The following is a 25,567-nucleotide window of genomic DNA, read 5'->3' as shown; positions in this document are numbered from 1 at the left end:
TGGGAGGCAACTGGAGTCCCTGGGAACCATGTACAGCTACTTCCATTGTCTCCTACATCCATGGCAGATAGGGATACCTCCCCTCTGAGCCCCAGTGTGGCCTTAGCACCCTTGCCAATGCAGGCAGCCTCCTCTATTAACCACATTGGCATGATCTGCCACTGCAGGTCTATGCAATTTAAGGTAGAACAGACTCCTCAGCTCTAGTTAGATCATCCTAAATGTATCCTTTTAGAAAGAATTAGGTGGGCATGTAAATTAGTTCAACCATTGTGGAAGACAGTGTGGTGATTCCTCAAGGATCTAGAACCAGAAATACCAGTTGACTTAGCAATCCTATTACTGGGTATATACCTAAAGGATTATAAATCATTCTATTATAAAGATACATGCACACATATGTTTATTGCAGCACTATTCACTATAGCAAAGACTTGAAATCAACCCAAATGCCCATCAATGATAGACTGGATAAAGAAAATGTGGCACATATACACCATAGAATACTATGCAGCCATAAAAAAAGATGAGTTCATGTCCTTTGCTGGGACATGGATGAAGCTGGAAACCATCATTCTCAGCAAACTAACACAAGAACAGAAAACCAAACACCGCATGTTCTCACTCATAAGTGGGAGTTGAACAATGAGAACACCTGGACACAGTGAGGGGAACATCGCACACCGGGGCCTGTCAGGTGATGGGGGGCTAGGGGAGGGATATCATTAGGAGAAATACCTAATGTAGATGATGGGTTGCTGGGTGCACCACCATGGCACGTGTGTACCTATGTAACAAACCTGCACGTTCTGCACATGTATCCCAGAACTTAAAGTATAATAGTAATTTAAAAAAAGAATTGGGTAAAAGCATTTTTTAAAAACTGCCTCTTGAAGTTCATTGATTTAATCTGTTCTTTTTTTTTCTCCCCTCTTCTTTTTTCCTAGGAGAAAATAATGAATGTCAAAGGAAAAGTAATTCTGTCAATGCTGGTTGTCTCAACTGTGATCATTGTGTTTTGGGAATTTATCAACAGGTAATTATGAAACATGATGAAGTGATATGGGTGAAAATACTGCTTTGATTCTATCCTACTAGTATCATCCAAGTTGCCAGGCTGAATTGAAATTAGGATTAACTAAAACCATAAATAAGGGATTCCACCCTTCCTGAATCCCTAAGCCCTGGACTGTCTTTAAAATCATTAGCTCTCCCAAGTGACTTCCGGCTAACTACTTATCTTCCTTCCTGCCTTGTTCCTAATATCATAATTTTTGTAACAGTAGGCTAGATCCAGAGAAAATGAGATCAAATTAAGCCCAATGTAATTTTAAATAACTTGTATAATCAAATATGGAAATTACCTTAAGAAATTTCAGACAGGAATTCCATGAGAAATCCACCCTGAATTTTGAAATCCTGAAATATTTGCAGAGTTTAAAGGAGCAACTTAAGTTGTTAACTTTTGCTGCAAAATACATACTGAATTACTAGTGATTCATTTGTGCCTGGCTAAAATCTTTGAGAGAGAGAGAGAGAGAGAGAGAGTGTGTGTGTGTGTGCGTGTGTGTGTGTGTGTGTGTGTGTGTGTGTGTGTTTAACTTTGAAAAGCAAAATGAATTAAGCATTTCTAAGTTTTCAAATTCATCTATGGATTCACCCCAAATATATGAGCTACCTCTGTGCCTTTTGAAACTACAATGCCTTGGACATTCCAGCTGGAGAGGCTTCTGACAGAAGTCTTCACAAGCAGCCACAGAAATGCCTGATGCCTTTGACTCAAAAGACTGGAAAAGCTCAGCCTTAAGGTTCAAAAAATCTACTGTACAATTGAGTTGTACAGAGCTATTTTGGTACCATTAATATTTTCATAGCGGAGTGTTTCAGTGGCCCCCAAGTTCAAGATGGTAGTCTGGATTAACATTCGAATATCTCTTTTGATTCGTTTTTTTTTTTTTGAGACAGAGTCTCTCTCTTGTCACCTAGGCTGGAACACAGTGGCATGATCTCGGCTCACTGCAACATCTGCCTTCCAGGTTCAAGCAGTTCTCCTGCCTCAGCCTCCTGAGTAGCTGTGATTACAGGCGTGTACTACCACGCCCAACTAATTTTTGTATTTTTAGTGGAGACAGGGTTTCACCATGTTGGCCAGGCTGGTCTTGAACTCCTGACCTCAAATGATCCACCTGCCTCGGCCTCCCAAAGTGCTGGGATTACAGGCGTGAGCCACCGTGCCCGGCCTCTTTTGATTCTTAAATTCTAAGATTTGATGAGCTAGGAGGACTGTCTTGGTTACTAAAAATGGAACTGTGCCTTTAGGTGCATCAGTAGCAGAAGAACTCTCCGAATGCTGGAGCCATTAGTCCCTGTGGTGCTACACAGATGTAACCATTTCTGGAATGTTGCTTTGTTTCATTCTGCACAACTCATTTTAAGAAAAACATGACAAACTAGAGTGTGACCAAGTTAAAAGGGTCTGGAAACTAGGTCTTTTGAATTGAGAAAACTGAGGGGATTTAGTTCAAAGAAGAGATGATTCAGAGTTTTGTGTGGGGACCCTGGAACTCTCTTAGGCAACTGAGGGCTGAGGACGTTTCCCACTCAGACTCTAGAGCTAGGCTGCTCCTTGGGCAAGTTACTCAGCCACTCTGTTCTTGTTTAGTTTCCCTATCTTTAAAAATTGGGGATAATAGGCTGGGCATGGTGGCTCACACCTGTAATCCCAACACTTTGGGAGGCCAAGGAGGACAGATTGCTTGAACCTAGGAGTTCAAGACCAGCCCTGGCAAAACAGCAAGACCCTGTCTCTACAAAAGTAAAATTAAAAAGTTAGCCAGGCATGGTGGTGCGCACCTGTAGTCTCAGCTACTTACGACGCTGAGGTGGGAGGATCACTTGAGCCTGAGAGGTTGAGGCTGCAGTGAGCTGTGGTCCTGCCACTGCACTCCAGCCTGGGTGACAGGGTAAGGCACTGTCTCCAAAAAAAAAGTTGGGGGAGGGACTATAAGAGTACCTGCCTCATAGGGTTGTTGGGAGAATTAAATAAGTTATTGTGTATAAAGCACTGGGAAGCAATGCCTAGGGCTTAATAAACAATAAATGCTAGCTGTCATCCTCCTCCTCCTCTTCCTCATCATCATTTTAGTTTAGGCCACTATAACAAAGTACCACAAGGTGGTTTAAGCAACAGGAATTTAATTCTTTCAGTTCTAGAGGCTGGGGAGTCCAAGATCCCCAGTGAGGGCTCTTCCTGGCTGGCAGATGGCCACCTCCTCCCTGTATCCACATGTGATGGAGAGCAAGTAAGCTACTGCCTCTTCCTCTTCTTGTAAGGACACTAATTCCTTCATGGGGGTCCTACTTCCACGACCTCATCTAAACCTAATTACGTCCCAAAAGCCCCACCTCCAAATATCATCGCACTGAGGGCAGGACCTCCACATACGAATTTTGAAGAGATACAACATTCACTTCGTAACAGTCATCATCATCATGATCTGCTCCAGAGGGCAGAACAAGAAAGGAGATTTTGGTAAACAGAAGAGCTCTAGCAGTTGGAAGAGTCCAACAGAAGAACAAGTACCCTTTGGGGTTCCTGCCTGGAGTCAGAATGTCTGCTTGTATAACCTTCAAGCTCTGAGTTTGAACACTTGATTAGATAACTTTGGTGTTTGGAATTGTAGCCAGAGTTGTACGTGCATAACTGAGCCAAAGGCTGAAACGTGCATGTATATACCAGCCTCTCTGGGCACACTCTCTCTGCATGGTAGCCAGAGCAGGTCCTGGCTGCTCTTCAGGCTAATCGTCTAGCACCTGGACTCTGGCCACAACATCCTCTGATGTGCAGAATCCACTTGAACATCTGCAAGAAACTTCAAGGGGAGGAGTTGTTTTTTGTTTTTGTTTTTGTTTTTGTTTTTGCCACTTTACGAATTGGCCACATGATAGGTTTAGGTGAGCCGAGGACACAAACCTTACACAGGTAGGCAGCACTAAGCTAAAATGGATTAAAAATAACTAACTCAAGCATGTCAACCAATTAGTAAATAGAAGAATTGTCAGTAAAGCGTATTGAAAGAATGTCATCTAGGATAGCATTTGATTTGAGGCTGGATGAAAAAATAATCTTCGAATTTTAGAGAATTAGAGGAAGCCTTCAAAATTATGATGAAATATTCATGATGGTGGTGATCATGATGGGAACTACAAGTTATTGAGGGCATGTGCCAGGACCCTTGCTATGCATTACCTCAGATTCTTTTTGTTTTGTTTTGTTTTTGTTTTGAGATGGAGTCTCAGTACTTTGGAAGGCTGATGCAGGCACATCACTTGAGGTCAGGAGTTCGAGATCAGCCTGACCAACATGGTGAAACCCCGTCTCTACTAAAAATACAAAAATTAGCCAGGCATGGTGGTGTGTGCCTGTAGCCCCAGCTACTCAGGAGGCTTAGGCAGGAGAATTGCTTGAACCCAGGAGGCAGAGGTTGCTGTGAGCCGAGATCGTGCCACTGCACTTCAGCCTGGGCAACAGAGCAAGACTCCGTCTAAAAAAAAAAAAAAAAAAGAACTCAAGGAGGCAAAAATTATGTTTGGCTTGGAGGAGGATCCATTGTTCTGCATCCATTCACAAATATTTATTGAGTATCCACTATGTACCAGGCACTGTGCTAGGATCATATCAAGCAAGGCATTGAAAAGGTGGCATTTGAGTGGAGGCTTAAAGCATGAATACATGTTTAAAAGCCACTGCAATGTGGATATTGCTGTGACCATTGTGCTGTTGAAGGATTCTGGAGAGGAGGGTAAGGAGAAGGGTTGTTGAGGAGATATGAAAAGTTGGTGAACCTGAATCTATAAATCCATGGCCTGAGTGCCAGGTAGGGTTATGAGCGCTAGGTTGCAGCACTTGTAGGGGCTTAAGAGTCTCACTGCCTTCATTAGTTAAAGAAATGCTTTTGGGGGCTGTTCTATAGAAGGCTCTGAGTTGGCCATGGCATTAGGCTCTGCAGTTGATGCTTTTTTTTTCTGGAGGAAGATAAATCCTGGGGGAAGGATGTCTGGGCCACGGCATTTCCGTCCTTTCAGGGCCTTCGTCATCACCAGGCACCTGAGTAGGTGGCAGGAGAGGACCCATCTCTGCAATGGAAAGCTGTCTTCTTTTTAAAAGAGCAAACAAACAAACAAAAACAAAACAGAATTTGAGGCCAGGCGTGATGACTCACACCTGTAATCCCAGCACTTTGGGAGGCCAACGGGGGTGGATCTCTTGACTCAGGAGTTTGAGACCAGCCTGGGCAACGTGACAAAACCCCGTCTCTACAATACACACACACAAACACACAATTTGAGATTTTGCAGAAAACTGTTTCCCCTTGAGATCCTGAAGTGGAAATTTCCAGCCTCCTGATGTCATTGATTATGTCTCAAAGGAAGGTAGAAACCAGGAAGCAGCTAAAACCCAGGCTCTTAGCTCAGCCCCGGGCTCAGTGATAATGGTTACAAAATCGCCTTTCTCAGAATTAAAAGTAACATGATATGTTTTTATTTCTCTTTTGCTTTTAGCCCAGAAGGCTCTTTCTTGTGGATGTATCACTCAAAGTAAGTGCTTTGAATTCTAGATTTCTAGGGGATGTTTCCCACAGCCACTCTGGCACCCCCTACAGTCCGTTCTTCACACGGCAGCCAGCCATGGTGTTCGGCCAAAGTCGGAGGGGTGGGTGGGTGGATTCCTGGGGATCTGGAATGTTATTTCTGCAGCTTCTGTAGACTTATCTGTATAGAACCATGGCTTGTATCTTGCCCTCAGTTCTCCTCAAAGTTCTCTTAAGCAGTGTCATTTGGGGAACATTCCTGTCTTGCTGATAAAAAGTATCCGGGGAGATATTGTCTATTATTCTGCCCTTTAAATGTTATATAAAGACCCATGCAAGAAATTGCTCTAAGAATAAAAATCAGGAAAAAAATTTGAGCCTCTTGAGAAACTAGTGTGTATCATTAAAATTTTCTTTTCTTATTTTTTGAAAAGAAAATGAGAGCCATGTAAACCTTTATATTTCCAGTGGTTGGGTTGGTTGTCAGAAAGCTCAGAACAAAGTATTGCACTTAACTGCTTGTACTTACCCCAGCCTTCATTTCTGATATACTTTATCCCCTGGTGTGAAATCCTGGCTTTTGTGCCCACAATGTCATGTGACCTTGGAAATTTGCTGAAATCCACCCAGCCAGTATCTCAGCTCTGAAATGAAAGTAAAGGTGAAACTTTTCTTTGGGATGACTGAGGTCATGTGAAAATATATACCTGGGTGACGAAATCAATGTATCTCTTTCTGTTCTCTCTTGTGTTTTTTATTCTTGTGTTGTTTTTCTGTTTATTGTACCTACGTATTGGAAGCCATCTCAAACACTTCCAAGAGTTAATAGGCTTTAAAACAGGTTTCATAATATTATGCCTGTTCATGAGTTAGCTTACCACCGTATTTGTCCATCAGACTTTCCTCTTTCCCCATCCTCCAGAAGGCCCCCACCTTTTCTTTTCTTTCTTTTCTTTTTATTTTTTTTTTAATTTTCTGAGACGGAGTCTTGCTCTGTTGCCCAGGCTGGAGTGCAGTGGTGCCATCTTGGCTCATGGCAACCTCCTTCTCCTGGGTTCAAGCAATCCTCCCGCCTCAGCCTCCTGAGTAGCTGGGATTATAGGCACCTGCCACCACGCCCGGCTAATTTTTTGTGTTTTTGGTAGAGATGGGGTTTCACTGTGTTGGCCAGGCTGGTCTTGAACGCCTGACCTCAGGTGACCAGCTGGCCTTTGCCTCCCAAAGTATTGGGATTACAGGCGTGAGCCACCGTGCCTGACCCCCTACCTTGAAGAGACTTTCACAATGAATGAGAGTGTGGAAACTTTCTCAAATGGGTGGCTATAGTGGCTTCTAAGTAGTTTCCTGAACTTCTTGCTCAGTGACCCTCAGATTTCCTGAAGCTGTTACTGCTAACCTTTGGGCAACCCGAATTTTTCTCTAGACTTTTACAACAATCTGAATTCTGCTGGTTTTAGCTAAAGAAACATGGAAACATGCATTGGTTTTTCATGAAGCGTATAACTTGTTACAGTCATTTTCAACTCATAAAGCTCTTATATGTATGCTATTTCATTCTGTCTTCAAAATTATCTTCATGGTAGGTCTGTTATTAGTACTATTAACTATACTTTTTGGAGGAGAAAGTCAAAATTCAGAGAGGAAAAATGTCCTATCACAGTCACACAGCTAGTAAGTGGCAGATCTAGAACTCAGGTTTATGCATTAATACCACCCCCACTCCAGCCCCCTTTTCCCTTCTCTTCCTCTAGGGCCCCCAGGATGAGCTGAGGGCTGGGGGCTACCCAAGGGAGGAGAGATTGAGGGAGTCTCAGGTCTGTTCTCTCTCACTCAGCTAGAGTGTCTCATTTCTGTCTGTTTTATAAATTGGCATTTTAAGTTTTTTTATTTTTTTAAAGTAATCTCGGCTATAGAAAGAATTTGGAAACCCTAAGTTTGGGGACACCACATTTTCTAAAAATATTTGTAAACTTTTTCATTTCTTAGAAACCCAGAAGTTGATGACAGCAGTGCTCAGAAGGGCTGGTGGTTTCTGAGCTGGTTTAACTATGGGTAAGGCGATCAGACAGCAGTCGGTGTTTGCCCACCCACCTGGTGTTTGCCCACCCACCTGGTGCTTGCAGAGGATCCACACACAATGGTTTCATGTTCATGACCTTCTCAGTCACTCATCTTTCTTGCTTATTGAAATTATATGAAGAATATTTTGTGAGTGGGACTAGGACATTTGACGGTTGGTTTTGTTTTTGAGACAGGGTCTCACTGTCACTCAGGCTGGAGTGCAGTGGTGCAAACATAGCTCACTGCAGCTTCAAACTCTTGGGCTCAAGTGATCCTCCTGCCTCAGCCTCACGAGTAGCTAGACTACAGACATGCACTACCACATCCAGATAAATAAGTTTTTGTTTTGTTTTGTTTTGTTTTGTTTTGTTTTGTTTTGTTTTGTTTCAGTTAACTTGGGGGCTGAGGCTTGGGCTGAAGTTTATTTATTTATTTTTATTTTTTTGAGATGGAGTTTTGCTCTTATTGCCCAGGCTGGAGTGCAGTGGCATGGTCTCGGCTCACTACAACCTCCACCTCCTTGGTTCAAGTGATTCTCCTGCCTCAGCCGCCCAAGTAGCTGGGATTACAGGCGCCCGCCACCACACTCGGCTAATTTTTGTATTTTTAGTAGAGACAGGGTTTCACCATGTTGGCCAGGCTGGTCTCTAACTCCTGACAGGTGATCTGCCCACCTTGGCCTCCCAAATTGCTGAGATTATAGGCGTGATCCACCATGCCTGGCCTGGGCTAAAGTTTAGATTGCAGGAAAGACAATCATAAACTAAAATGTTCTTAGAAGAATTGTCTTATCAAGTTTCCCTCACCCCCCCCCTGAAATAACCTGAGGGTTGCTGGGTCATTAAATTGTTAACTGTGCTGACTTGGAAGGGTAATGAGTTGAGTACTGCATCTTTTCATCAAAAATACGTCTTTATGAATAAACGCTTAGTGCCTAGAGCCTTTTTCTTGTCAGTTCACTTAGTGCATGCATAATCTGCCTTGGAACACATTTCCACAAGATATTCACCAGTTCTCTGACCACCGCAATCACCTTCCCTGCCTTACCTGGTTTACTTTCCCTTTGTACTTAGGATCCACAATTATCAACAAGGGGAAGAAGACATAGACAAAGAAAAAGGAAGAGAGGAGACCAAAGGAAGCAAAATGACACAACAGAGCTTCGGCTATGGGACTGGTTTAATCCAAAGTAAGAAAAGCGGCGTCACTCCCTGTGCAGCAAATCCATGGCCCTGCATGGGGTGGTGCGGCAGTGGAGGCAACAGTGCCATTGAGAACATTCCTGATTTAGGAGAAAGAGCCTTAGCATATTAGACCTTTAACAGTAGACATATGTATATGTGCATCTATTTGATTGTGATGTAAAGTATATTTCTCACTGTGAGTTATGGTCAAAAACACTGTGCTAGGCATTGTGTTAGGGAGAGGAGACAGGAGAAATCAATCAACATGGTTATATTTGAGAAGTTCATGGTCTTATAGGGGTCGTTACTGTAAAACTATTATTTGCCTAGATTGGTAGGAGGCAGGATCAACTGGAAGGATGTGGTTCTGGGAGTGAGGAGATGGGAGCTGTCCAGGGTGACTTTGAGACCTGAGAGACTGGTGGGTGGTGGGTGCCATTGGCCAGAAAGGGGACTGGAGGAGGAGACACAGGCCTCAGAGCTGGGGGAGGTGGGGACCTCCATTAGGAATGCATGTGGATGCAGGTGCTTATGGGACATCTGAAAAGAGTCACAGGGTGCTCCTGAGCTTGGCAGATGGTATGTGCTGGAGATGTGCAATGAGGTATCATCGGAGTAATCAGGAGAGAATGGAATCCTTTTTTTTAATTTGATTTTTAATTTTTATTCATTTTGAGACAGGGTCTTGCTCTGTCACCCAGGCTGGAGCGCAGTGGTGCAATCGTGGCTCACTGCAGCCTTGACCTCCCAGGCTTAGCCTCCTGAGTAAGAAGGCTTGGTGTACGCCACCACGGCCAGCTAATTTTTAATTCTTTTGTAGAGACAGGGTCTTACTATGTTGTCCAGGTTGCTCTTGAACTCCTGGGCTTAAGTGATCCTCCCACCTTGGCCTCCCAAAGTGCTGGGATTACAGGTGTGAGCCACCATGCCCAGCCTGAAAATAGCATCTATCCCATTGTGAAGGAGCTTGGGCTCTGGAAAGACTGAATATGTTCTGGCAAGTTCTCTTATTGTTTGGGGATAAGGGATCCATGCCAGTGTGGAGGGATGGGAATTTTGGCTTCCCATATGTCATTTGATGATCTGCACAACAGGGTAGGCATCTCTGAAATGCTAAACCACTCATAGAAATGTGAGAAGATGGAAGCATTGTTGCTTTGATAAAGCCCCTTAGATAGGGGAATGAGACTTCCCCAGGGACAGGCTAGATGGGCCAGAGATGGTCCCCAAAGGCCCTTCTAAGGAGAATGGGGCAATTTTACTGTGGCACTTGTTCTTTGCTGAGCAGGACTTGGGAGGTGGGGCTGGGGCTGAATGACTGGGGGCAGAGAGGAGGGACAGACCATAGTCACCAGCTTTCACCCTCTTCGCTCTTCCCCTTGCATGGCTTCATCTCCAAATGAATAGGGAGCAGATATTTATTTTTAATTTATCTTATCTTATCCTTTATTTATTTATTTATTTATTTGAGACAGGGTCTCATTCTGCCACCAGGCTGCAGTGCAGTGGCACAATTATGGCTCACTGTAGCCCCCACCTCCCAGGCTCAAGTGATCCTCCTGCCTCAGCCTCCCAAGCAGCTGGGACTACAGGCATGCGCCACCACGCCTGGCTAATTTTTGTATTTTTTGTAGAAACGGGGTCTTGCCATGTTGCCCAGTCTTGTCTTGAACTCCTGGTTTCAAGTGATCCCCTGCCTCGGCCTCCCAAAGTGCTGGGATTACAGGCATGAGCCACTGCTTCTGGACACAAGCAGATTATTTAAAGAATCTTGGTTTGAAGTGGCACCAAATTTAAGTCTTCTCAGGGCATCTAAGTCTATTTCTTGCATAAATGAATGATTGGATGAAGGAATGGATGAACAAATAAACATACTTTGTATAAATGTATCCTTTTTGGCACTTTGGGAGGCCGAGACAGGTGGATTGCCTGAGCTCAGGAGTTCAAGACCAGCCTGGGCAACATGGTGAAACCCCGTCTCTACTGCAAAACAAAAAATCAGCTGGGAGTGGTTGTGGGTGCCTGTAATCTCAGCTACTCAGGAGGCTGAGGCATGAGAATTGCTTGAACCCAGGAGGCAGAGTTTGCAGTGAGCCAAGATCATGCCACTGCACTCCAGCCTGGGCAACAAAGCAAAACTCTGTCTCAAAAAAAAAAAAAAAAGTATCCTTTTCTGTAAACTACCTAAAACCACAGTATATTGTGCATATTTCCATATCAAGGTCGCTTTGCTTCCATGACACCACATCCTCATTTGTGACCGTCTCCCGAGAGGGGCAGCCCCCTCTTCCCAGCTGTCAGGGATTAGGGTTTATGGGAGCTAAGTCCAGCATCCTCTTCTCTGTTCTTTATATACTTTTTTTTTTTCTTTTGAGATGGAGTCTCGCTTTGTTGCCCAGGCTGGAGTGCAGTGGCGCAATCTCGGCTCACTGCAAGCTCTGCCTCCCGGGTTCATGCCATTCTCCTGCCTCAGCCTCCCGAGTAGCTGGGACTACAGGCGCCCGCCACTGCACCCAGCTAATTTTTTTGTATTTTTATTAGAGACGGGGTTTCATCGTGTTAGCCAGGATGGTCTCAATCTCCTGACCTGGTGATCCACCTGCCTCAGCCTCCCAAAGTGCTGGGATTACGAGCGTGAGCCACCACGCCCGGCTTATACACCATTTTCCAATGTGCTCTCATCCATTTTCATGGCATTAGGTACCATTAGTGAGATTAGATACCATCCTACATTTAAATCTTTAGCCCAGATTTTGCCTTTGAGCTGTGACTTGTGTCTACCTGTCTGCCTGACATCTCTGCATGTCTCACATGGCCAGAATGGATTTCTCAATTCCACCCCACCCTTGTTCTCCTCATTTCCCATCCCAGTAAATGGCTCAAGACACACAGTCTGGGAGACCTTTTCCTCTGTCTACCTCACGGTCTAATTCATTAGCATGTTCTGTCAATTCCTCCTCCGAAATCCCTTCCACTTCATCCCCTTCTCTCCACTCGACAGCCGCCATGCCATCCCTGTTCATGTTGCCATCAGCTTTTCTCTGTGTCCTTGTTTAGCCAACCTGCTGCTGCTTAGAGAGAATTCAGTCAATAATGAGTTGTGTTGGACGCAGTGGCTCATGCCTGTAATTCCAGCACTTTGGGAGGCTGAGGCAGGAGGATTGCTTGTGTCCAGAAGTTCAAGACTAGCCTGGGCAACTTAGTGAAACCCTGTCTCTTCAAAAAAATAAAAAATTAGCTAGATGCAGTGGCGCATGCCTGTAGTCCCAGCTACTCAGGAGGCTAAGGTGGGAGGATCACCTGTATTCCACATCTTTTTTTAACCTACTCCATGATTCATAGAATTTTAATGCTTCCGGCTGGGCATGGTAGCTCACGCCTGTAAGCCCAGCACTTTGGGAGGCCAACGTGGGTGGATCACCTGAGGTCGGGAGTTCGAGACCAGCCTGACCAACATGCAAAACCCAGTCTCTACTAAAAATACAAAATTAGCCAGGTGTGGTGACCCATGCCTGTAATCCCAGCTACTCAGGAGGCTGAGGCAGGAGAATCACTTGAACCCAGGAGGCAGAGGTTGCAGTGAGCCAAGATCGCACCATTGCACTGCAGCTGGGCAACAAGAGCCAAACTCCGTCTGAAAAAAAAAAAAAAAGAATTTTAACTCTTCTTCTAGCCACCCCTTGGGTACCAAAATGTGCCATAAATAAATATATAAAATTTAAAAGCTGCCAATAACCTAGGAAGGTGTGTGCTTTGGTTAGGGGGCCCTTTTATTTTGGGGGAAGCTTTTGTGGAACTTCTCACACTGGCATCACACCGTTGCATGTTGTACATGGAAGGAAAGCATCTGAGCAGCTCTTTCCTGGCACTTTTTCCTTTCTTTTTAGTGCCCCATCCTTGTGATCTTGGACTTCTCTGGCAGTTGACATTATCAAAGACTAGCTTTTCACATGTGTGAGCTGCCCTCCGTCACTTCTTTTTTGGGGGGTTTTGTGGGTTTTGATGACTAAGACTCCTTGATGCAGCGGTTCATCCAGGAAGCTGATCTTGATCTCATTCTCCCTCCGCCCCCGTCTCCCCAGCTGCCTGCATTTTCAGGCTGTTGTGTGGCTTTGTAGTCAGGGTCACTGACCTGTTGGAATTGTCAGTGGAATCAAATAATTAACAGCTGGGAAATAGAATATTTTAATTTTTAATTCAACATAAATTTTTAATGTTGCTATTTTTTCTTCCGGCTTGAAGGAATCCAAATAACTAAACTGGACTCTGGTTTTCTGACTCAGTCCTTCTAGAAGACCTGGACTGAGTGATCATGCAGTTAAGAAGTGTGTAACAGGCGGACCACCTGTTGGGACTGCGAGATTCTCAAGGGGAAGGACTGGGTCTCATTTCTCCCATCTCAGCGCTTAGCAGGATGACCTGGTATAGAGCCGGGAACTGGGAAATGTGGGTCGGGGGATCAGACACCCCAGTTGGGTCTTTTATATAAATTAAATGGCAAAAGGCTCCATACCCTTCTCCTTCTTTCCTACCCTCCACTTTATCTGCAAAATGGGAATGATGATAACACCCACTTCATAGAATGGTCATGAAGATCAAATGAGAGAATAAAAGTCAAGCACTTAGCCTCTGGTGCACAATAAGTATTAAATAAGTATACCTATTCCTCCTTTTCCTTTTTTAAAAATAATATTACCAAATGTCCAGCTTATACACAGTTACAAGACTTAGCTAGTGGGCTATGTTAGAGCTACTAAAAGATCTTTGACAAGCTAAAACTAAGATGCAATGAATGAGGTGTAACGAACAAGAGAGTTTTAAGTTCAGAAATGGTTACAGAAGTATAAGACAGCTGTGTGGGTGTTTTTTGGTTTTTGGTTTCTGGTTTACAATCTCGTCATTCAACAAAGATGGGAGTTTTATAGAACTAAAAGCACCATGTAAGCTACTAAAAACAACAACAAAAAAGCTCATCATTTCTCAGTCTGAACTGACAAAAATGCCAATGCAAATAAAAATGATTACTTTTTATTTTATTTTGTTTGTTTATTTATTTATTTCGAGATGGAGTTTCACTCTTGTTGCCCTGGCTGGGGTGCAGTGGCGCGATCTTGGCTCACTGCAACCTCCGCCACCTGGGTTCAAGCAATTCTCCTGCCTCAGCCTCCCAAGTAGCTGGGATTACAGGTGTGCACCACCACGCCTGGCTAATTTTGTATTTTTTTAGTAGAGACAGGGTTTCACCATGTTGGCTAGGCTGGTCTTGAACTCCTGATCTCAAATGATCCACCCGCCTTGGCCTCCTAAAGTGCTGGGATTGCAGGCATGAGCCACCACGCCCGGCTTATTTTTTAAGTGGAAATAGGGTTACCTTTAGATCTGGAAAAACCTGGGTTTTAACCCCAACTTCATCAGCAGAGGAATGAAAAGGCATATAAGAAATAGTGTACGTGGTAGCTCAGCTCAGAGCATGGACTCCAGAGTCAGAAGATCTTGTTTAAATCCCAGCTTTAACCCCTACCAGCTGTGCAACCTCAGGCAAGTTGTTTGACTTATCTGTGCTAGTTTCTTCATTGATAAAATGGGAATCAAAATAGCACCTACCTCAGAAGGGTGAGTGAGCCCTTTGCACAGTGCGTGGTCCCAAAGGAATTGCTCAGTGTGTGTTAGCTTGCATCATTAGTGACCAGCTGTTTGGCCTTGGACAAGATAATAAGCTGCTCTGAGACTTGGTTTTCTTACCTCGACCATGGACATGATACATTGCAGGGCTGTTGCAGAGACTAAATGAGAAAGTGTACGTGGTGGGTGCCTGGCACAGTTTGGTGCAGAGTGCACAGTAGCTTCTTTCATGATTGAAGGAAACCAAGGGCAACTGTGTCCTCCATGCAGCAGGCGTACCTGGGGTGCTGAGGGCAGAGCTAAGTCTTAGAGTTTGAGACTCCAGACAAGATGTGGTGAACCAGGAGAGCACCCTGAAAGTGTTTCCCCTGTCTGCCATCTGGACAAACCTGGAGCAATTTCAGCATTGGGGGTGAAATGTAGGAAGCAGGCCAGTTCCAGCTGTGGTGGAATCTGGGAAGCAGACCAGATGTCATGCCTGCGGCTGGGGTGGGAGGGCAGAGTCAGCTCAAGAACTACAGGGTGCAATGTTTGGGGACAAGGGACAGGAGGCCTGAGAGGAGAGTCTACTGAGGCCCCTTTTCCACTCTGAGGCTGGGATGAGGCAGGGGATGACCCAGCTGTACTATCAGCCTCGCTGTGGGAAAAACCCAACTTTGCTGATAGGTAGGGCGGTTCTGTGAAAACCCAGGCCTCCACTGGCCGTGCTGGCCCGAGGTATTTGCTAACCTCTCCCTGACAGCCTCACCAGGGCCACGGCAGTGCAGCCAGTAGGGATCACCAGGACTTTGCCCCAATCACTCACCTTCCTGGGGTTGAACCAAGATGCTGCCCACAGTGAATCCAGTAAAGTACAAGCAAATGCCAAGCAGGGTGCCAGGCCGACACTGGGGTTTGAATCTAAATGACCCTGTGCCAGTCTCTGCTTCCCAATGGGGAAAATGCAGCCACCTCCTGAGCCAATAGAGAGTCAGAGCCTCCCCCTGCCCGGAGCTCCACCCTTATGCTGGGGCCCCTGCGGCTCTGCATTTACCCTTCAGGACTTCAGGGTTTTGTGCTTTGTTATAGCTTCCTGTTTTGCTTTGGCCTCGCCAAGTCCCGTTCCGGCTCTCTGAGCACAGCACAGCGCCCTCCCTCTCACCCCTTTTGTGTTCCTAGTAAAGATGCTCCTGGTCTAAGGAGAAGGTCCTTGCCAGAGCCCTAGGCTCCAGTCTTGGCCTTGCTGGGCCTCTGTCAAATGCCTTCCTTTCTGGCGCCTTTGTCTCCTGGTTTGTAAAGTGAGCAGTAACATCAGAATCCCTTTAATCTGGGGCCCTTTTTGTCCAATGACCAGGTTCCCACCCAGATGTCTCTTCTAGCAAAAGGCAAATGGAAACAGCTTTTTCTCTTTCTAATCTAATGTCACTCTCTCATCCGCCTGTATCAAGGCTTAGGATCTCCTTAGGCTCAGATGACATCCACAGGGATAAATAACACCCAAAGGTGCTACTAGTAGCTTAGGAAGGGGCTGGGAAAGCAGGGAAAGGGATTTAGAAGTAGGAAGAGAAAAAATAAAGTAGAAGAGGTAAGAAGGTATGAGATGTAGAGATAAGAGCCTCATAAGGGCCCCCCAAAATAGCCCTGAGAGGGCTGGGCGCAGTGGCTCACGCCTGTAATCCTGGCACTTTGGTAGGCTGAAGCTGGTGGATCACCCGAGGTCAGGAGTTCAAGAGCAGCCTGACCAACATGGTGAAACCCCATCTCTACTAAAATTACAAAAATTAGCCAGGCGTGGTGGGGCACGCTTATAATCCCAGCTACTTGAGAGGCTGAGGCAGGGGGATCACTTGAACCTGCTTGAACCTGGGAGGCAGAGACTACAGAGAGCCAAGATCCTGCCACTGCACTCCAGCCTGGGTGACAGAGTGAGATCTGTCTTAAAAAAAAAAAAAAAAAAAAAGATAGCCCTCAGAGGCACCTGAGCCAAAGCCTCATCTTCCTTACCCAGAAGATGCTACCCCTGCAAATGGCATACCTCCCAGCCAAGTGTTTGGCGTTAAGCTACAGTCAGGATTCAAGGACAGTCCCTGCAGATCATAGCTGACCCCCCTATCCTTGGACAGTCTCTGCCCCACAATGGCAAAGCTGCCCTGACTCAGGGAACTCTATGTTTTATCACCAGGAAACACCCAGAGGTTGTGACAGTGACCAGATGGAAGGCGCCGGTTGTGTGGGAAGGCACTTTCAACAAAGCCATCCTAGGAAATTATTATGCGAAACAGAAAATTACTGTGGGGTTGATGGTTTTTGCTATTGGAAGGTAGGTGTCACTGATAAAACTGTCCTTGACTGTCTCTTGTTCCACTGTCAAAACATTTGTGTGGAGACTCCTGAATTGATGGAAGCCAGTCATGATTTTTTGATTTATTAGATAGGAGAATGTTTTCATGGAACTGGTTCAGTCTCCTTTCTGCTGAGGCCCCAAAATGCTGAGAACAAAATAATAGTAGGTAAGTCCACTCATTCCTACCTCAAAATGAGGGCCTTGGGTTGCAGGAAAACATGTCTGTTCCACCCACCAAGCCCAGGGTCAACAGCATACCCACAACCACCTCCTCCCTGACCACCATGGCTTCCTTTAGAAATTCCACAAGTGCTAGCTGCTAGACAGCCCAGAGTGCATCATTCTTTTTCCTATGCTCTACGGCCCAGGACCAACTACAGAGAGATTTATAGCAAGTTCTAGGTGCTGAGTGACCTAAGCACAGTGGCTTTCCACGCTGGAACACAGCTGACCACTCTTCCATGGGTTCCTCAGATCACTTCTACTTTTTCTCTCATGGAGGATTTGGCCCTAGAAGATTTGCTGGTCAGAGCTTGCTCTTCCAAAGGTTGGATAGGTTCCAGTTTCAACTCACTTGTTCAGAACATATGATGCAGAAAAACTACGATCATTCTTACTAGAAAGTTCTAGCTGTAGGCCAGGTGCGGTGGCTCACACCTGTAATCCCAGCACTTTGGGAGGCTGAGGTGGGTGGATCACGAGGTCAGGAGATCGAGACCATCCTAGCTAACACGGTGAAATCCCGTCTCTACTAAAAATACAAAAAATTAGCTGGGCGTGGTGGCACATGCCTGTAGTCTCAGCTACTTGGGAGGCTGAGGCAGGAGAATCCCTGGAACCTGGGAGGCAGAGGTTGCAGTGAACTGAGATCACGCCCCTGGGTGACAGAGCAGACTGTCTCAAAAAAAAAAAAAAGAAAAGAAAAGAAAGAAAGTTCTAGCTGTAATGTTAGTTATTAAAGATAATCCATTTTGCTTTTTTTGGAGAATTTTCCTTTTTTTTTTTTCAAAATAAAACTAAAAGTCCAATTTTCCTATTTTTTTTTCTGCCCTCTGGGCCTTTCCCTCTGTATCTCTTCTGAAGAAGCTTCATGGAAAGTCGATTCCTTTGCCTCGTATAAAGAGAGTTGAAGGCTCAGGTTGATCTGAGCTTTGCCAAGGTGGGGCTTAAAAGAGAGCTCTGTAAAGATCTGATAGTTCTCCAAAGATAACCTTCCCCAACCCAGAGCCCAGCAGCTATTACTGTTCTGTCATTAACAATACCAATCAAGTTCTAATGTCACTGAATGTGCTGATCCTAGGGACCTATGTGGTCTCTCTAACAGAGAAAGGTGACTGTGGAGTTTTGACATGTTTACTAGAAGAATCTCTACTCATATAGGTTGGGAGCCACCTAATTAGATTAGGTGAACCACCCAGCTCACCTAATCCTTTGGCACAAAAGGGGATAACCCAGCCACGTTGCAGATTGATTTGATCCTGGTGTTTCCAAAAAGAACAAAACGTTGTCCAATGCCCCACAATGGCTTCAGCCATCCAGTTCCAACTCTGCACAACTAAACTGTAAATTGCACATCCTGGTGAAAGCATTCTGCCCTCAGCTCTGAGACAAGGGAGGACTGTTTGTACTCAGCAGCAATAAATCTTTACAAGTGGATTTGGACTTTTAGGAGGTGTAATGTTTGGTTTGTTTTCAAGCAACAGTGCATGGAGCCAACTGCAGTGCTTTAATCTCTAAACAATGTGAAACCTCAAAATGAATCTCTCCTGTACTCAACCGCCCCCCCCCCACCCCACCCCAGTATTGTTTCCCAAGCTTCAGGGCACAATAGATTTTTCTCGAAGTCCCAGAATACTGAAGGATTTCCTGGCCACTAGCCACAGAGCCACACTGAAGTCCCTTTTTATATTCCTCAGATATATTCTCTTCATTTAAAGAATCAATACTATAAACCCTTGGATTACCACATGCCAACATTAAAAGCACACTTTATTTTGGTAACAAATAAAGGGAATCCAAGCAGCAACAAAAAGCGAAAAGAAGTGCCATTCACTATTACTCACAAAACACCATGATTGGCCAGTAGTGTGATCAGCACATTAAATTCAGTCCATGTGTGTTTAGGGTTTGGTCAAGTTGTATTAAGCCATCTGGCTTATTCTTCCTCTTCCTGGTAATCTCCATAGCATAGCTTCACAAATAGTCTATAGCTTAGGCTTACAGAAGACACCAATAAAATGTTTTTCTTTTCTTCTTCTTCTTCTTTTTTTTTTTTTTTTTTTTTTGTTGAGATGGAGTCTTGCTCTGTCGCCCAGGCTGGAGTGCAGTGGCACCATCTCAGCTCACTGCAACTTCTGCCTCCCAGGTTCCAGCAATTCTTCTGCCTTAGCCCCCCAAGCAGCTGGGACTACAGGTGTGAGCCACCACACCCAGCTAATTTTTGTATTTTTAGTAGAGACGGGGTTTCATCATATTGGCCAGGCTGGTCTCAAACTCCTGACCTTGTGATCCACCCGCCTCGGCCTCCCAAAGTGCTGGGATTACAGGCGTGAGCCACCGTGCCCGGCAATGGGAGACGGCGTGCAATGCTTTTCAAATGAATAGATGAATAGTTAAAATACCACTAAATACCTACTAGAATGGCCAAAATTCAAAACACTGACAACACCAAATGCTGACAAGGATGTGGAGCAACAGGAACACTTATTCATTGCTGGTAGGAATGCAAAATGGTACAGCCAACTTTGGAAGACAATTTGACAGTTTCTTACAAAACTAAATATATTCTTACCACACAATCCAGCAATCGTACTCCTTGGTATTCACCCAAATGAGTTAAAAACTTATGTCTACACAAAAACCTGCACATGGATATTTACAGAAGCTTTATTTCATAATTGCCAAAACTTGAGAGCAACCAAGATGTCCTTTGGTAGGTGAATAGAAAAATGAACTAAGTCACATCCAGACAATGGAATATTATTCCATGCTAAAAATAAATGAGCTATCAAGTCATGAAAAGATATGTTACTAAGTAAAAGAAGCCACACTGAAAAGGCTACATGCTGTGTGCTTATATGACATTCTGGAAAAGGTAAAACTATGGAGACAGTAAAAAGGTCAGTGATTGTTCAGGGTTGTTCAGGGAGGCAGGGATTAATGAGCAAAGCTCAGAGAATTTTTAGGGCAGTGATGCTATTTTGTATGATACTATAATGGTGGATACATGTCATTATACTTTTGTTAAACCCTTAGAATGTACCACACCAAGAGTGAACCCTAATGTAAACTATGGATGTTGGGTGATAGTGATATGTCAGTGTAGCTTCATCGATTGTAACAAACGTATCACTCTGGTGCAGGGATGTTGATAGTGGAGGGGTGGGGCTGTGCAAATGTGGGAGCAGGAGGTATATGAGAACTCTGTACTTTTGGCGCAATTTTTCTGTGAACATAAAACTTCTCTAAAAAAATAGTCCTTATTTTTCCTTTTTTTAATTTCTTTTAATTTTTTTATCTTCTCTTTTCATCTACATTTACTCAGCCACCGAATGTGGCTTACTGCTAACATAGTCCTTTTTTTAAGATAAAGTAGTTAAAATAAGGTTAAATCAGAAGTTGCTCATTCTAGTATTTGGATGGACTAGTATTTTGGATGATGATGTGTGGACAATGGATTGGTGTTTTAAGTGACTAGTGGGAGGCTCATAGGATGACTATGTAACATGAAGGCAGATCTAGATCTCATAACTCATTCTCTGTATCACAGAGGACAAGAGAGTGCTGCTGTTTGGGCTTAATGCATCCCCAGTGGATCCAAGGGTCACATCACCCTTGTATCTGGTCTTGCAGTAGCAACATTGGGGTTTATGTTAGGGCTTTTGAATGGAGATCAAGAACTAGTACCCCCTTTGACTGTCCAAAATCTGAACCAATTGGTAAATTGGACAAAGGGGTAAGGAAGGCAGAGGGTGGTAAATATTACCTTCATTATAGTTAAAGCTGATATTGGAGAATGTGGCTTATATCTGCAAACCCTGGGCCTCCTAAATATTTAACCCCCAGAGTTAGAAAGACTTAAGCATCCAGGCACCTACAGGCCTCTGGATGTGAGAATAGATCCTGTACTAAGCTTCCTGTAAAACCCAGAGCAGTTGAGAACACATGCTCTCTTGGACTGGCTGGCTCCTAAGAGCCAGAGGAGAGGAAGGATAGGGTAGTGCATGTCTAGTTCTAGTTGCTCTTCCAAAATTGGCAGTGAGATAAGTCATTCCAGCTCCCCACGGACTGAGTGACTGAATGGTGGAGAGTAGCCGGGGTATTACACTAACATGAAAACACACCTGGGGTGGGAGAAATCATTCTCCTACTAACCATAAAATATAGACAAGATGATTTTACATCATGTGGTTTCTTTCAGGAATCCCAGCATGTGGTTTCTTTCAGGAAACCCACATGTGGGTTCTTTCAGCTTGTGGTTTCTTTCAGGAATCCCAGAGGATAAATGTTTTGCTTTTCTTCTTTGTTTCAGATATAATGAGCATTACTTGGAGGAGTTCATAACATCTGCTAATAGGTACTTCATGGTTGGCCACAAAGTCATATTTTACATCATGGTGGATGATGTCTCCAAGGTGCCGTTTATAGAGCTGGGTCCTCTGCATTCCTTCAAAATGTTTGAGGTCAAGCCAGAGAAGAGGTGGCAAGACATCAGCATGATGCCTATGAAGATCACTGGGGAGCACATCTTGGCCCACATCCAACATGAGGTCGACTTCCTCTTCTGCATGTATGTGGGCCAGGTCTTCCAAGACCATTCTGGGGTGGAGACCCTAGGCCAGTCAGTGGCTCAGCTACAGGCCTGGTGGCACAAGGCAGATCCCTATGACTTTACCTAGGAGAGGCGGAAAGACTCAGCAGGATACATTCAATTTGGCCGGGGGATTTTTATTACCATGCAGCCATTTTTGGAGGAACACCCATTCAGGTTCTCAACATCACCCAGGAGTGCTTTAAGGGAATCCTCCTGGACAAGAAAAATGACACAGAAGCAGAGTGGCATGATGAAAGCCACCTAAACAAGTATTTCCTTCTCAATAAATCCTCTAAAATCTTATCCCTAAAATACTGCTGGGATTATCATATAGGCCTGCCTTCAGATATTAAAACTGTCAAGTGATCGTGGCAGACAAAAGAGTATAATTTGGTTAGAAATAACGTCTGACTTCAAATTGTGCCAGTAGATTTCTGAATTTGAGAGAGAAGTATTCTGGCTACTTCCTCAGAAAAGTAACACTTAATTTTAACTTCAAAAAATACTAATGAAACACCAACAGGGCAAAAACATACCATTCCTCCTTGTAACTTGGGGCTTTGTAATGTGGAAGAATGAATCTAGGGTAATCAGACATAAATTCCCAGTGATTTCTTATCTATTCTGGGTTTGGGGGAAATACTATCAACTGAACCAAAAATAACTTGTCATAGGCAGAGATAAAGCCAGAAACACTCTACACATGCCAGATGACATCTGGAGCAAAGGGTGCTAAGGGAAGCGTTTGGCAGCAAGATATGATTGTAAGGGGTTGTCCCTTGAGTTCAATGTCTGCCTATTTCTGATGGGTCTAAAGCAACGTGGAGTTACTGTGCAGCAGAGCTCTCAGTAAAGACACCATTTGCCTTGGCAATCCTCAAAAAGCTTCAACAGCAGATTGCTTCAGACCATCTGTAGTCCGTCCTTTTCTCATCTGGATGTTGTTTGGCTTCTGTGCGAAAGATTGGTGGAGTGTCCCAGTAGATATCATGGTGGTGTGTGATCAGAGTCCCAAGGAACCTGAATGAGCCAAGGTGCCCAGCATGAAGTCAAAACAAAGCCTTGACATGAGTTTGCCATGAAATAGCGAAGAGAGAGGGGAAGAGAGGAGCCAATCACTGTGGGGCAGTGCCACCCTGAGGGCACTTAGGGTATGGGGTTGGTGCTTAAATACATCACAGATCCAGGTACTGAATGGGAGGAAGTGTGGGTGATTTCCAATCTCATTGACCTTATGTTCAGGGACTTGAACGGAAGATGTTTCTTGTGTTGCCTAAGTGGTATTCAGTCTACCAGACTCTGCAACTTACATCTTCAAATCCTTGGTGAAGAGATGTGGATGGTGTCAGAGAAGGCAAAGGCCTGCAGTGGATTGAAGAGGCTTGCAAGCAGTTCTGTTTCTAGGATGTGGGCTTCATCAGAAGACACTTGGTCACCACTTAGCTAGTCTAAACCTCAGGGTTCCTCAGCCCATCATACCCCAACTTGGAGGGCTGACATCAAGGAGTAGACTGGAGAAACAGCCCTCCCATCAAGTAACCTCTTGTTCTCTCCTGCTCCATCTGCACTATGGAAGTGTAACAATTAGACATACTTGGCAAAATGGCTAATTGATTTGGTAACAGAAGCATGAGCCATAACAATGGGAGATGTAGTTATCATGACTGAACAGCTTAACATTCAATTTCCTTCTCTAAGAGAAGCTGTGAAATCCTACATATTATTTAAAGTTAACCAAATCAATGTAAAGGGAGTTAGGAGACAACGTGTACCTATGCACATATATTTATATTTTGCTTGTGTTCCAGTCTAGGTCATTTGTTTCCATTTTCAAGCAATTTATTTGAAGAGCCATTGCACTAGCCTGATGTATACTGCAATGAGCTTCTTTGACAAAATGAAACTTAGGTTTTTCTCGACCATTTCACCGTGCCTCCTACTTCATTTCTTGCCAGAAAATCTCACATCCAACAAAACAAAACAAAAACCCTGAATTAATGGGCTTTGAAAAGGAAAAAGCAGGGCTTTGAAAAAGTAGATCACACATCAGTTAAGACTCCTGCCTCACTATTAGTCAGGTTGTCTTGGATTCAGTCTGGAGTAGGCAGAGCTTAAGGGTTTTTAAGTCCTGACCCAAAGAAATGATCTAGCCTGAAAGTTTAGAGCAAAGGACTAATGTTTACTTTTAAAGGAATTTCTTGATTTTTTAAAAAAACTTCATTAAAGTTTAAATCTCCAATGGACAAATTCATAATCTTGTTAATCGTTATTACTAAACTTTTTTAAAAATTTCCCAATTTACAATTAAATAAATTATTTTCTCAGTATATTCTGGTCTGGTCATGGATTGTGCATTTCCTCCCAAAGATATTCAAAATTGTCAATTAGAGAATTTTAGGTTTTCAGACTCAGAAAAGTCCTCACGCCCTTCTGAAAATGTGTCCACTATTACAAAAATAGAACAGACTTGGGATTCCCAAATTTTTGTTTGTTTTTGAGACAGAGTCTCACTCTGTCACCCACGCTGGAGTTCAGTGGTGTGATCATGGTTTACTGCAGCCCCGACCTCCTGGGCTCAAGTGATCCTCTCACCTCAGCCTCCTGAATAGCTGGGACTACAGGCACCACCACGCCCCGCTAATTAAGAAAAAAACATTTTTATAGAAATGTGGTCTCACTATGTTGCCTAGGCTGGTCTCAAACTCCTGGGCTTAAGTGATCCTCCTGCCTTGGCCTCCCAAAATGCTGGGATTACAGGTGTGAGCCACCATGCCTGTCCAAGGGATTCCCCAACTTTTAAGCAACAAATACTTATATAGAGCTTTCCACAGCAATGCGCTGAAATAATGAACTGCCAGTGAAAGAATCATTAGGGAAAGGTTTGCCCCTGAAGCTCAGGGTGGGGCATCAGGGCAGAGGAAGAAAACAATGCCATCACCATATCTGGGGATTATTAGTCCTGACCTCTGGGGAATATATCTGGTCAAGTGGGAAAGTCTGGATTTCCAGCAGGTGTACTTATACTAAAAAATTTAAAGATGACCAGGCTAATTTAGTGAGATGCACTGAATATGCAACAGGGCATGATTACCTCATAGTGGAGAATTAGTCTCATTTCATAAAAGAGGAAGATGAGGTCCAGAAAGGTTTTAGACTCGGAAAAGTCCTCATGCCCTTCTGAAAATGTGTCCACTATTACAAAAATAGAACAGACTTGGGATTCCCAAATTTTTGTTTGTTTTTGAGACAGGGTCTCACTCTGTCACCCACGCCGGAGTGTGGTGGTGTAATTATGGCTCGCTGTGGCCGCAACCTCGAACTCGGCTCAAGTGGTAAGTGGTAGGTGACTGATGTGGGCTTCATCAGAGGACAGTCGGTCATCAGCTGGTCCTACTGCTTAGCTAGTCTAAACCTCAGCGTTCCTCAGCCCATCATATCCCAACTTGGAGGGTTGATATCAAGGAGTAGACTGGAGAAATAGCTCTCCCATCAAGTAACTTTTTGTAAGTGGTAAGTGACTGAACTGAGGCTCAAAGCAGGGAAACTCACAGGACAGATGTGTTGACAGTGCATTCAGAGGGCCATGTTTCATATCATGGAAAGCACAACTATATATCCTCCCAGGCCTCTACCATCTCCCACTTTTTATGCATGAAACCTGCCCCAAATGCATTAAGTAAGTTTAAAAGCATCATGTTAAAAAAAAATCAGTTAGGCACGGTGGCTTAACCCCCATAATCCCAACACATTGGGAGGCCAAGGCAGGTGGATCATTTGACTCCAGGAGCTTGAGATCAGCCTTGGCAACAGGGAGAAACCCCGTCTCTGTAAAAAATACAAAAATTAGCCAGGTGTGGTGGTGTGTGCCTGTAGTCTTAGCTACTCAGGAGGTTGAAGTGGGAAGATCACTTGAACTCAGGAGGTGGAGGTTACGTGAGCCGAGATCGCGCCACTGCACTCCAGCCTGGGCAAC

At 44.4% G+C, this 25,567-nt stretch overlaps 1 pseudogene across 2 annotated transcripts in view; it reads left to right on the top strand.

Annotated features, from left to right (window-relative positions):
- GGTA1 (glycoprotein alpha-galactosyltransferase 1 (inactive)) overlaps positions 1–23,921 on the top strand; it is a 54,651-nt pseudogene extending 30,730 nt beyond the window's left edge. The window contains exons 2-7 of one of the 2 annotated variants that reach the window (NR_185188.2): positions 948–1,036; positions 5,563–5,598; positions 7,578–7,643; positions 8,726–8,841; positions 16,620–16,757; positions 21,313–23,921. The product of NR_185188.2 is annotated as a glycoprotein alpha-galactosyltransferase 1 (inactive), transcript variant 1 (transcript). The remainder of the gene's footprint in view (positions 1–947; positions 1,037–5,562; positions 5,599–7,577; positions 7,644–8,725; positions 8,842–16,619; positions 16,758–21,312) is intronic. The other variant, NR_132143.4, reaches the window with a different exon arrangement.
- The last annotated feature ends 1,646 nt before the right edge of the window (positions 23,922–25,567 follow it).

The sequence above is a fragment of the Gorilla gorilla genome, chromosome 13, assembly GCF_029281585.2.
Source record: "Gorilla gorilla gorilla isolate KB3781 chromosome 13, NHGRI_mGorGor1-v2.1_pri, whole genome shotgun sequence".
NCBI classification, from domain to species: domain Eukaryota; kingdom Metazoa; phylum Chordata; class Mammalia; order Primates; family Hominidae; genus Gorilla; species Gorilla gorilla.
Note: the sequence above shows the minus strand (reverse complement) of the source record. Positions and strands in the feature narration are given on the sequence as shown.